The 13443-nt window shown below is 49.8% G+C and overlaps 1 protein-coding gene across 2 annotated transcripts in view; it reads left to right on the top strand.

Moving 5' to 3' along the window:
- Window positions 1–13443, top strand: part of LOC126531977 (roundabout homolog 1-like) — a 165028-nt gene that overhangs the window by 96421 nt on the left and 55164 nt on the right. The gene's annotated exons all lie outside the window — the stretch shown is intronic.

The following is a 13443-nucleotide window of genomic DNA, read 5'->3' as shown; positions in this document are numbered from 1 at the left end:
ACACTGCGCTTTGTGTGTGCGTCTATGCTTCTGTTCGCGTTCTCTCTTCGTCGCGCAGTTTAATATTTAGCTGAATCTACTCTACAGAAAAGAGGAGACAGAAACATAGAAACGGTTGCTAGGAAGAAGGGGAGGGAATAGGAACGAAAGTGCCAGCTAACAAATCTCGAAGAATTAACGAGAACACACACAGTACAGGTCACACACAGTATGGCCGATCACGGCAGGTCACGCCACCGAAGAATGTCGAAATAGAAGAAATAGTGTCTGAGGTTCCGTCAGCCAAAAACAGAAATTGGCTACAAACGTGAACCTAACTTGGTTTACTTTACAAAAGCAAGAAGAGGGCGACGCGCCTGATCGCGTCGAGACGCACAACTACTGGGGTACAAACATTAGTCGAGTGTATACACCGCAGGCCAATGAGGTGATAGTCCCTCACTAGTGACGTGTTCTGCGGAATGAAAGCGAGTCACTCCAATATCAGGTGCTGAAGTGTCTCGTAGCAACAGCAAGACGTACACGATTGACTGGCCACACTTGCTTATCCGTATAAACGTTCGCACACATACCATGCAGTGCATACACACACAACAGCCAAGTAGGAACGCTAGGGTTCTTACAGTGTACGTTTATGCCAGCCGCGGAAGGCACAATGTTGTCCTAGCTTCGCCACCGAGTCGCTTGAGTGAAGCGTTGACAACGCGTCCACTTGGGTTCTTTGTTTTTGTAGTGCAAATGCACTCCGCGTGTACGGAAACACTGTCAATCTGTGAGCGAGTCGCGCATGCGCCGTCGATAGTTATGCGCCATCGATAGTGGGACAGCATGATTACGGGTCTTGAGCGTCTACATAGTTGTTATCGCAATAAAGAGTATTCAGCAACTGGGAGTTGTCTAAGTGTGCATAAGCATACCACTCAATTTCACTCGGCCCACGCCCAAATTTATTCAGCCCACCCCCAAATTTCAATTAAGCCTACCCCCAAATTTCAAGTTGGCCCACCCCCACGAAAGGCTTCCCCATGCATTCTCTATGAAGCCCTATATATCTCTATGGGAATGCGTAAATCTGATTAGAATAGTATTCTCTCTGACAATGTTTGTTTAGGTTTCCATTGTTCCTCATCGCTTATGAAGCTACCAATCATCTACATTTACACGATTATATCGATGAAATGTCTTAACTTCGTAAATTACGCATTCTTGTGCAAATACAAGGCACTACACTTTTCGCGTGACAGACAGAGTTTACTGGGTGCTCGCCAAAGAATGCCTACGCATTAAAAAGCAAAGCTCAATTGGAGCAATGTAGCGTTCTGCCTATGTTCACTGAGTATAACATACAAGGTGGACCTTCTGCTTCACTATGACATAAGATCATTACGTCACTAGCGTGACGCAATGTTATGCTGCGCACTACCGTCGCTTCGATCTCCTGGAGCAAGCGCGTGTGCAGTAATGTAGGTATTGTGCAGAGCCCACAAAAAGTACGCGAATGTAGGCGTTGCTATGTGGTTCTCGATAAAGGCTGAGAAAAAGTGATACGCGCTGGGCGCGCCAAAGAGGGAGAGAGAAAACAAGGGTAGGAAAGGCAGGGAGGTCAACCAGAACAGCATCCGGTTTGCTACCCTACATTGGGGGTGGGGGAAAGGGAATAGAAAGAGGAAGAAAGGGAGAGAGTAAGCACTGAGTACGTGTGGGAGGGACACCATACACAAGGACACTATAAACGGGCGTGCACTTCAAGTACCGCACTAGTGCACGAATCGCTTTTCGGGCGCGCCAGATGTGCCGAATAATCCCTGTGACGTAAAACTCCAAACTGTCAGTTTCCAAACAGGATATGCATTGCGCTTACAGAAGTGCGAAACCTGCGCAAGAGTGAGTGACACGCAAAGACGAGACAGTTCAATTCACATTATTTGAGCACCAGAAAAATAAAAAAAAAAGAACAGTAAATTGAGCATGTGTATATAGCGGCAGCAGAATGGGTAGTGACAGCGAACAGTAACCACCGATTCCGGTTCGTTGACCAAGCCAACAACTTCTGTCATGTTGAGAGTGTAGCAGCAGCAGCAGCAGCAGCAGCAGCAGCAATGCACGTAACTAAGCTTATCGTGCAAAAAGGCTAACACCCCATCAATAACTACATCGGTAGACAGTGCGGAGGGAGCCTAGCACATTATCTCTGAATGTTCATCAAGTAAACTAAAATGCGACCACACACCCACCCACGCCAGCACAAGTAGGTACATGCACAAACACGTGCATTCGCGCACAGTCGGAGCCAACGCGTGCGTAGGTTGGCGTTTTACGGTGTCGCCCGCGACACGTCGCGACCGCGCGACAAGACCGCGCGTATAATAGGCGCTCAAAATAGTCGTGGGTTTCGTACGAACGGGGATTGTCGCGTGGCGCCTTGGTCAGCTTCAGCACCGACAAAACGGGGGAAAGGGAGACAGAGAGAGAGAAGACAGCGCCCCCGAAGCGGACGGCTGGCCTTCGTGCTATTAATGAGCGCCGACGGCTTCGATAAGCGGGCAGGCGTAAAAGCGGCTTCGAACTCGGACGCCCTTCTCGTGTTGTACGCGGTCGTTGCAATCGGGGCTTTTTTACGACGCCGCCGGTGACGACCTGGCTGACTGCTTGTGCCTGCCTGTCTGCTGCTGCTGCTGCCTTTGCTCGCGGTCATCGGTACCCTCAGACGCCCACTCCCTGGACAGGCCGCTGCCCTAATCTGGTTCGGCATCCTTGCCGCGAGAGCTTGCCCTGCGCGCGGATAGGGGACGTGAATACGCGAGCGTATACCGGAACAGCTCGTTCTGGAGAAAAAAAGAAAAAGAAAGGCGATTCGCGCAGTGCGAACGTCGCGAATGCCGCCAGACGCCTCGCGTATCTTTCATGCGCCGACACCGCGAGACGTCGGCGCCAGAGAGTCGCCGCGTGGGACGAGACGTCGCGAGAAATAGCCGTGCTCGACAGGCTCAGGTCAGTGTCTCAACAAACGTAGTGATCGTCGATCCTTCTCCCGACCTTCTTTTGGACGGTCGCAACAGCGCAATACAAACGACTCTAAACCAGCAGAGATGTGCTGGCTTTCCTAGACTTAACGTGGATGCTGGTACTGAGGTGGAATGCTGCATCGAGATAGAAATACCCCGCCAGATATCAGCTGTATCAGCTGAAGACTATAAGCGGCCAGGACAGCAAGAGATATAAACGTGAAACTCCCTCATTTGAATATGAGAGTGGGGGTTAAAACTGCACGGCGGAGGACGAAGTCGGGGTAAATGTTAGCGATAACTTGACAGGTTGGTTTCCCGCGCTATGTGAAAGATAAGCACTGAAACCTCGGCGTATACGTGGCCTGGCTACAGGTCGGCTATTTGAGAGAGATATGCGAATATGCAGTAGTTCATGCTGGTAACATTTTAAAGCCGCCACCAGACATCGCGCTCGAGCCCAAAACAGCCAGTTGTATTACGGGCATGCGTTTCAAATTGTTGCCCTCTTCCGGGTGAAACAATTTTGCAACGCTCTGTGAGAACAACCGAAGGACAGGAAGCCTGTTGAAGTGAGATGACGAAGGCAAAGTGCAGAAATGCAGTGGCCATCTTTTCATCGGCCGTGTTTTCATGTGAGGAAGCTTCACTCCTGGGAGAAACTGCGGAAATGGCGATCCAGTTGGTATATTGTGGGCATCATCCGCGGCTGGAAAAAAAAAAAAGTTCAAGTCACAAGGCATGGGTCTATGCCACTTTAAGTGCCACATAGTGCATCATATTAAGAGTATGCTGGGCGGAAATCTTGCGCTACGGTCTGCATAGTTAACGGCTCCTCTAGCAGGAGTGCTATAACAGCATGGAGGGCAAATGATGCTTAATGCACGTATTAGCGCATGGATGGGTTAGCGCAGTAAAAAAAAAAAAAAGAGAAACAAGCACCAACAAATAACCACTCCACGAAACGGTGTGTTTAAACATGATGTGCTGTAGCGTGAAAGACACGATGCAAGGTGATGTAAACCGCAAGAGAAACTCAGTATGCTTCATTTTTGTTTTGTTTTACTCTCCCGTTAGGTCTTGTCTTTCGTGCTACAGCACACCATGTTCAATCGGTACACGCTGGCTAAATTTCATGTTCTGCTGTTCGTTTGTTAAAGGATATCGACACTGAAATTGGGCCATGAGAACAAGAACACTTACGACTTTACCATACTAGTTGCTTGCGTCTCTTGCAAAAGGAAAGAAATAAGGAAAGAGAGGAATGAAGGAAGACAGAAAGAGAGGAAGGAAGAACGAAAGACAAATAAACAAAGTAAAAATGTCGGAAACACATGCGATCGCATGATCAACGCCCGTGCACAGAGCCGACGTCTATTGCGCAGCGAGTGCCAGCCATCAGGAGCGAGCCAGCGCGCGCGTACTGCTGCGTAATTTATGAGACGGCCGAGCTCATACTGTTGCTCCGACCTCAGAGGTTTTTTTTTTTGCGTTCCTTTGTTTTCATTTCGCTGACTCTTTCTTTCTTCTTCCTTTCTTATTTCCTTCTTTCTTTTTTTGTTCTATCGCGCCTGCACCTCCGCGTGAAATATGAGGCCAATCAGTGAGCAGCAGCGAAGAACATTAGCGTGTCCGCCATCTGCGTACATGCAGGACGCTGCAAGGACCCAGCGAATGGACATGGGCCCGCATCTTGTGGCTCGCGTTTATCTGCCCGAATTTACCTGATTGCTTCGCGCGTCTCATACGTTACGATAGTCACTCCGCGCGTATGGTTATTTTTACGTTGAAGACTTCTCGTTTGTTTTTTTTTTTTGCTTGCACCCAGCGATTGATTTTATTTCGAGGTTGTCTTTTCGAGGATGTATACCATCTTGCTGATGGTATACAGATACCGCAATCACATGTCTTATCAGCCAAATTCGCCTAGAGACCAGGCACTAATTGCTCGACAAAGGGAAGTAGGCCTTAGGAGAGCTTCGTGCTTCATGGCGTAGCCCACACACCTGTGACCATCTGGACCTGCATGGAATCGGCAACAGAGAACACTGGAACTTGCGTTAAATGCCCAGCTGCTGCACGCAGTTTGTTGCCCAGTTGCGCTCAGCGCTAGCGCTAACGTCAACACTAGCGACGCATTTGACGAGCATGCCCATGTCAGAAGTACTTTTGTCGAACTTCTCCAGGTCGTACTTGGTCGACTTGAACTTCTTCAAGTCGTACGCTGCTTGTTGAAACTCGTCGGCGGGTGCGACAAGTGACAAATATGTCACCGTTGATCACGACGTGACGATGGAATCGCAACTAACGATCAACGACGTCTTCTAGGGCGGAAAGGACGCAAATGTCAACGAAGGCGGTAGAGATGAAAATCCCGTTAACGAACCGAGAATTCTGACGAAAAAGGGCGATAGCAGCCATCGACCATATGCGCCTTTACTTTGCGTAGCTCCTGCTGTTACTGTGGTTCAGCAAGGGTGGCCGCAGTCGCACATTCTTTAAGACAAAGCGCTCAGACAAAAAGAAATAAAGAAATTGCGACTTATTTCAATGTCGCTGTTGCATTCATGTCAGCACTTTGTCACTTTGCCAAATAAAGGTTTTCTGTTGTAGTGCGTGCTTAGTCTGCTTTACTGTGAGTGGATCGGTGAGCAGCCTCCACATCGAAAAAGGTTTTGTGTTGTAGTGCGCGTTGTAGCCTGCTTTATTGTGAGTGGCACGGCGAGTGACCTTTACATCGAAGTGACCTGTATAACGAATGACTTTGGAAGTGCCGAGCTTTTCATTGTAGAATACGTTTGACTGTATTCGGTGGCGGCTACTGCAACTGAGCAGTATACGGGATCCAAGCAGAGGCTATAACCAGTCACATATTTCACGAGTGCGAGAAATTCCTCGAAAGGGCGTTGACTCGCGCGGAATGCTGAAGAATAAACGACAACGGCGGGCCTCTTCCTGACATGCATGGCTGGAGAGAAAGGAAGGCAGTGGATATTGGCGTTCTTTAATTTAATGAAAGAAAGCTCAACAGAGAAAACAATGACTTAGGGAGCAATTCAAAGAGCAAAGTATGCCGGTGAAATGGCAGTAACTCGCTGAGAAAAAAAAAAAAAACAGCTGTACAGAAGAGAGCACACATTAGGGAGTCTCTGGCAGAGTGAAATATTTCGCTAATTTCAAAAGCGACGGTGCTTCTAGAGAGGCCGCAGGAGGACCCACGGTTCTAGCCTTCAACGGTGCGCTGAATCGCACGCCTACAGCACCGAGGGTGCGAAGGCAACCGCCTCAGATTTACGGCGTTAGAGAAACGGTGGGAGGAGGAACGGCAAACGAGCCAAGAAAACGAAAATCGCCCTCACTGAGCTGAAATTTGGCGCTAGATAAAATGGAAGGGACAGCTTTCTGCGTGTTGTTTTGTGCTTCTCTTGCTCCTCTTAACTTCCTTGCGTACTTACGCACTGATATCGTTGTCTAACGGACCGGGGGCCCCAAAACGATATTAATAGGATTACGCGACGAGGCCCGCGATCTCAGCATGAACAGCCTCACCGGATTCTCGAAGAAAGCTGTCTGTACGCCGAGGGTTTTATCTTGAACACAGCAACGTTTTCTACATTTTCGTATGTCGGTTTTTTCAGATTTTATTTTATGTTCGTATGTATGGGTTGAAACGAAACGTCAGTAAGAGGGGAAGGGGGGGTCTGCGTGCAGTAGGAAGGCGGGTGCACCCTCACTTAAAGAGACACTATAAAGAAACATGAGCTAACCTGCCATTTGTAAATTACTCTCTTATAATACCGCAAGAACACCACTTCTACCGCGAGGAGACGCTTGGTAAACCAGGAAACAGGCATGAACTAAAAGACGGGTGACTACGCAACCTTGGAATACTCGCACCAGCCCGCCATGACGTCAGAAATTTTGGCGGCGTCAGCTAGGTCCTAGCTATTTTTTTATTGGTAAAAATGGACTAAATTGTGTTCTAAAGGAGCCAAGGACTGAACATGGCCAGTTTCGGTAACTTTCGTTGAGTCCAACGCGATCCAAATACGAATGTTAATTTGAAATCCGTGGCGTCACATTGACGTACGTGTTTTGTGGCTTCAGCGCGGAATTAAAAAAAACTTCTACATTCAGTTACTTTTCTCATACTCAACCTATTAACGCGAAATGAATCCCACTAGAGTTCTCAAACGATACTTCATCAGTCTAAAGTGCGCTAGTGTTTTGCTTTAGTGCCCCTTCAACTTCTTGAGGCTTAATTAACGATGATATGTCTTGATTGCGCTTGCCACGGCACTTTCGCGGCTCGCGTCGTGGTACAAGAGCAGCAGCGATAACTAAAGTCTACGCGTATCCAGCGCCGTAGGAGTGACTCCACCGCGTATTTAAGAGTGGCCTCGTACTTACTGGACTATCTGTGATATGTCAAGTGCTGTGTCAAGCCAAAATCCGAAATCAGCGAACATTAGAGTATTAACTGAGAAGAGACTAGCAGGTGAGTTAGTCTGCAAGGTGAGAAATAGCCCATCGTCTCAGTAAGAGAGATTTACCTTCTTCTGAGTCTTTCACAAAGAACCTGAGAGTCAGTTCTGAAAGAAATCAAACGTCGTCTTTTCACTAGGTAGCACAGTGACATTCAATCTACGTTCGTCTATGATAATAAGAAATGGACTCCAATGATCTCCAGCTTCACCTTTGCTCGCCTAGGATTATATTTTTGTACTACCGATGTAAGAACTTAAGCTTGTGGAGGTGTTGGTCGATGCTCTTCTGAATTCATAAAGCGCAGCGCTGGACAGTATGGTTACATGCGGGTGGAAAAAACCAAAGGCTACGTCGTACGACGATAGGATTTATCGCAACTTGCTTCGAAGGCGCTGATTTCAATATCGACCGTTTTCTAAGCGGCCCCGCTAACGGGCCACCGTAACCGTTAACAGACTGGCGAGCAATTTCAGAGAACTCAGGGTCATGAGTTTGGTAGGGCCCCTTTAGAAACGCCTCCATGGAACAATAGTTCGTCGATCTCTATGGCACTAACATTGTGGCACTTGCGGCATAGACGTTGCCAATGTGTTAGTACGCAGATGAGGAGGCGGCGTTATTGACCGCTCAATACGTCGACCACAGAGGACTACAGACGTTGATTAGTGGACGCAAAACCAAACGCCGCTGCTACTGGCTTCGCCCACCGTCACGCTTCGCTCATACAGCAAGGCTCCGTGGCCAAGGACCTCCTTGTCCGTGGCCGACCATTGCCGCGTGGGGCTCGTCCGACTCAAAACGCCAGTGCTAAATGGAAAGAAAGAGGACAAACCTTCCTTTCTTATTCCTTCTTGTGTATTCCGTAGAGCGTTCGCAGCGCGGCCAATCAGAAGCTCGCACACACGCAGACGCCATGGGAAAATGGAAGAATGTGTGCGCCCCTCTCGAAGGGGCCGATGCGGGAGGTGGCTGTCGGTGGCCGGCAATTAATTGCGCCTAATTGGTGCTCCCAAAAAACGTCGGCCCACACGATTCACGCGCAGACCAGCCCACCAGGGCGCGCAGTGGAAGAAAGATAACGTTTATTTCTTTCTCTACTTTCTTCTTTTTTTCCTCTTATTTTTTTTTCATCCAGGGACACGAAGCACCGTGTGTGCTCGTGTCTGCTGGCTTGCAGGGGCTGACTGCATCCGCAGCTGTCGTTATGCTTTCCACACACGTAGAACACGATGTCCAGGCAGGCAAAAAACACACACGAACGGGCCCGAAACTCACGCCCCCTAGGTCGACGGCGGGGGCTCGTTAGCGGAGTGTGGCTAGAGCGACGGACCTCGGCACTCGAGCACGCAGCCCGCGGCCTCCTCCCCAATTCGGGCCCGCCGCGCGTGGCCCACGCACCGAATCTGGCCTTCCGAAACGCGAGCGCGCAGGAAATTGCGATCGTATAGTAGAAAGGTCGCCGCCGCGCTTGTGCTACAAAACAGGCCGGGCACTCCATCTGCTGCACCGATTTCGCCCCCCCCCCCCTTCTTTTCTTCTATGAGTGAGCTGCGTTATATAGGAGGAACAGGAAGGAGTGCAGAACGGGAGGGAGGCAGTGTTGTGGCGGCCGCGCTCTGTCTGCCGTATACCAGGAAGGCGGCACTCACCCTGGCCACCGACTGTCCGGCGACAACGCCTGCGGGCGGGCACACGAACGTACATCAAAGGACTATCACGCTCATCAGAAAAGGCGTGTCTCCGCCCGCGCGAGGCCCGATCTCGGGCGTTCGTGCTAGGCTCGCATACGAGAGTCGCGAATCTCCCAGATGTTTTCTTTTCTTCATTTCTTTTTTTGTTGTTCCTCTATGCCGGGTGCCTCAGCGTGTAGTCCGATGGGTGCGCGAAGCCTCGCGCGCACTCCAAGAGGCAAGTCTCCTGACGTGTACGCAAACAAATACTATACATTCGTATACGAGGGATATTCATCATACACGCGGTCAGCCACGCGGAGGTTGCGCCCTCGCTTAGAATGCGAGTCGCGTTTCTCGTGCGGCACGCCATGCGCGTGTAGATACCAACACAACACACGCACGGCCGCCGCCGCCGCCCAGCACTGATATTTTCCACCCTTGCTTTCGAGCAACGCCGCTATCCTCTATCTCTTGAGGCGGAGGGCGCTGCCGAGCGCTTCGAGTCTCGTTTAATTAGCGTTCGCTCGCGTCTTTGCCGACGACTGCAACCCTCGGGCGATTGGCGCGGCTAAGTATACACGTCCAAGCTGCATGCGCGGAGCGCTGCGAGAGGCCTCTTCTTCCAGTTGAGAATTACGGCGTCCCCGAACGCTCTCGTTTGTGCGATGGGGCGTGTGCCGCATGCCTTTCGCTCAGAGGCGTTTATAGCAGGGACGCTTGTTTCTTTTCACGACACATTTAGCAGGCTGTGAGAAATCCGAGGCCTATGCTCTTTTACGGGCCAGCTGGAGAGGACCGGTCATTTGCATATAGCAGATACGCTTGTATACGCTTGTAGCTTTATGCTTATAGGCGGTGTTGTCGGCCCTCTTAAGATTTCTTTATAGCCTTACGTGGGTGTCCGATGGGTGCCTCGAACTGGGGAAGCATTGCACAGTGAGTCGGTCGACGACCGAAACTTGTCGCCCGCGCGTCTGCACCTGTTCGAAAAAAAGAAGAGATGGTACACACCCGACACTTCGTAGTTCGATGAGAGTGCATGAAAGCCTCGCAGTTTGGCGTGGTGCTGCGCATTCCTGATGTGGTATTCATGCGTTTGGCAGTCGTGCCATAAGATAACATTATGCCCGTATTTGGACCCGGCAATGTCCAATTATACTCTGTTAACGAACGAACGAACGAACGAACGAACGAACGAACGAACGAACGAACGAGCCAGCGAGCGAGCGAGCGAGCGAGCGAACGAACGAACGAACGAACGAACGAACGAACGAACGAACGAACGAACGAACGAACGAACGAGCGAGCGAACGAGCGAGCGAACGAACGAACGAACGAACGAACGAACGAACGAACGAACGAACGAACGAACGAACGAAAGAGCGAACGAACGAACGAAAGAACGAACGAACGAATTGACAGAAAATACGGTACAGAGAATAATAAACGACACTGAATTGTTTACTTTTTTAGCCTTCTGGCCAGTTGTTTCTACTAATGAGTGGTTCTTACTTCAGCCCATTATTGTCAAGGCTACAAATTAACAGCAGGTAATCGAGTTCCCGGGAGTCCCATTTCCCAAGGTATCGCAGATACCCGAGGGGCGCGGGATAACATTCTGGCCATGGCGATCACATTGCGAAGGGGGGGGGGGGGGGGGGGGGGAATGCAAGGAACACCCGTGGACCGTGCATCGCCTGCGCGTTACAGAATGACTAGCGGTGAAAATTGATCCGGAGTGCCTCATAATACTATCGTGGTTCTGGCCCGTAAAACATAAGCATTTTTTTAACATGAAGAGAGGCGCCACCTGCTTGTACGTCTGCACGGAGCAACGAGTATTTCACCTTGTTTGCGTACTTGCCAAGACGAACACCTCCCCACTGAGGAACCACCTCTGGTTGAGCTCCCTGCCATTGTATGCATTATTTTCGCTGTCTTTTCTCACTGTCGTCGCATTAAATATCGAAGCGCGCTGCGTCCGGGACTACTGCTGCCGAACTTGATGAAATAGGACAAGGCAAGTCACTGACTAAGCCAGGAGAAAATAGGCAGCGGGTAACCGGCCAGCCACGCCTAACACCAGTTCCTCTTCTTCTCATTGTTGAGCCTCTCGGAACCGTGATCGGTCAGCGAGCTGTCTGCTTCCTGCCCCGCTACAGCGCACAGAAGGCGCGCCGAACCGAAGAGTGCGTCCAGTGACTAGCTTGATCTTAGAGGTAATCTGCCCGTACTGATTGCTGATAGCACTCGCGCGAACGTGCGGTTTTCGCGGTGCCTGTGAAGCAGTCTCTCTCAACTCGATATCCAATGGCTTGCGTGCCGATTCTGCCCGCCCGAGAGTGCATGGCCGTACGCGCCGAATCCTTTGCTACTGCGTACGCACCCGGCAGTCGAGGCCCTGTCTTCGGCCTCACCAGCATACGGCGGGGATCAATTGCTCCCTGGCACGAGAGGAGACGGAGAGACGCCGTGGCTTGAGCCCCGCCCCTAATGGGGATTTATGTGGCCGGCGAGCCTTTGGTGTGCTGAGCGACCGGGCTATAAGCAACTTTCTCGGCTTTTCGGGTGTCGCTATTGCTTGAGATACGCCCCGTACACCGACAGCAGATGGTCAGCGAGAACAGGTATAGGGCTGTGCCAGAAAGTTCCACCGACGCCGGGGCAGTGTCTTCAACGGGTGGAGGCCGCCCAAGAGTTTCTTGCACGGTGTCTGCAGTTAATAAGAGATTTGCGCCATATCCTTCGCGCTGTCGTTAACGCAGCCTCCGCAACTATTGCTGTACAAGCAGATGATCTGCGTCTGCAGTATATAGTTACAGCGTCGCAAGCTTTACAGAATTTTTAGCTATGAATTGAGGTAACTTTAATAAGCACGAAAGGTGTTTGAAGGTAACATAATTATCTAGGGAGCGGCCCTCTGTGCACATGTATATGCACAGACATGTGCTGGCGACTTGTGAACAGTTGTGGCAGACTATGACTGCCCGGGCAGTGTTCGATGTGAATTTCATAAAAGGTCGCAGTCATCTACAGAAATTTTCTTGCAGTTTTGGGAGTTTCTTTTTATTATGAACTCTTTGGCATGCAGCTGACCTCCAACGAGAAAGAAAAACCCTCATTTACGCTGAGATTAACGTATTTCATTGAGCTTGCGCATGATCTTCGATGTTCACGCCTTTGATACTCGCCTGTAGTATTGCAATGTCTTTCTTTGTTGATGTCATTTATCCACTGTTTAATGGTGCCAGTTTCGCAAAAGTAATTCTTCAACACCTTTAAGCCAGTTTGTTCGCTAGGGCTAGGAATGTTAGTTCTCCTTTGAGATTAGGAATGAATAAAAAGAAATACGAGTCTCTGTCACAGCTATTTGAGGCTGACATCACTGCGACCTGGACGACATTAGACCGCGAGCTGAGCTTACTGCTGCTGTTTCTCGTCTGTTCTTTTTTTTTTCACTTTTTGAGAAATATTGATACAGCGAGGCACATTGCAACTGAACTATACATTTTTACAAATACTTCTATCGTTCCTTTCATCCGAGAAGATTACCATTGCCGGCGGGACTTGATCATGCATGAAGCAACGTATTGCGGAATGAATAAATGCCGATCTCAACGGGTTAAGAAAGCGAGCATCTGGCATCGTTGCGCGCATTTTGCTTGAAATGAATGCGAGGCGAGATCTCGGAAAAGCTTGCTCTCGCCTGGACGTTAATATCTCTGCATTGTGATAATAGACACTGTGGCCACTCGTCCGTACAACGCAGCTTGCATGCTCATTTCGAGGTAAGCCAGCTACAGCTCGGCGTAAGCTTTGGTTACGTTCTCTGTTGAATTACCATTTTATTAAAACTCATGTCACGCAAAAGAAGTTTAAGACACACACAGAGAAAAAGGTATCTGTTGTCAGGCCTTCGTAATAATAACCAACGTCTGTACGCCATAACCTGGCGTATAGCATCTCTTGAAAAGCGAAGGCGGTATTCATTCGCCGTTTCTTATCAAACACTCAATCGTAGCAAGGTACCATAGCTTAAGTGTAGCGGCTAGCCACCGCCCACCTCGCTTCTCGCATAATCTGTGCTGCCATCTCCAATATACGTAAAGCCGGCCAGCGTGCTGCCTGCCGAGATTTATGCCACAACGAAATGCATGAGACGGGCACTGACACCAAATGTATCGCGATCGATCAACCGGTATCTGAATCGGCGGCTGCCGATTCATTTGCAGAGCGTGTGCCTACTGTGCACGATGTTAGGACTTGCGCGCAACAAA

Source organism: Dermacentor andersoni, chromosome 5 (assembly GCF_023375885.2).
Source record: "Dermacentor andersoni chromosome 5, qqDerAnde1_hic_scaffold, whole genome shotgun sequence".
Taxonomy (NCBI): domain Eukaryota; kingdom Metazoa; phylum Arthropoda; class Arachnida; order Ixodida; family Ixodidae; genus Dermacentor; species Dermacentor andersoni.
Note: the sequence above shows the minus strand (reverse complement) of the source record. Positions and strands in the feature narration are given on the sequence as shown.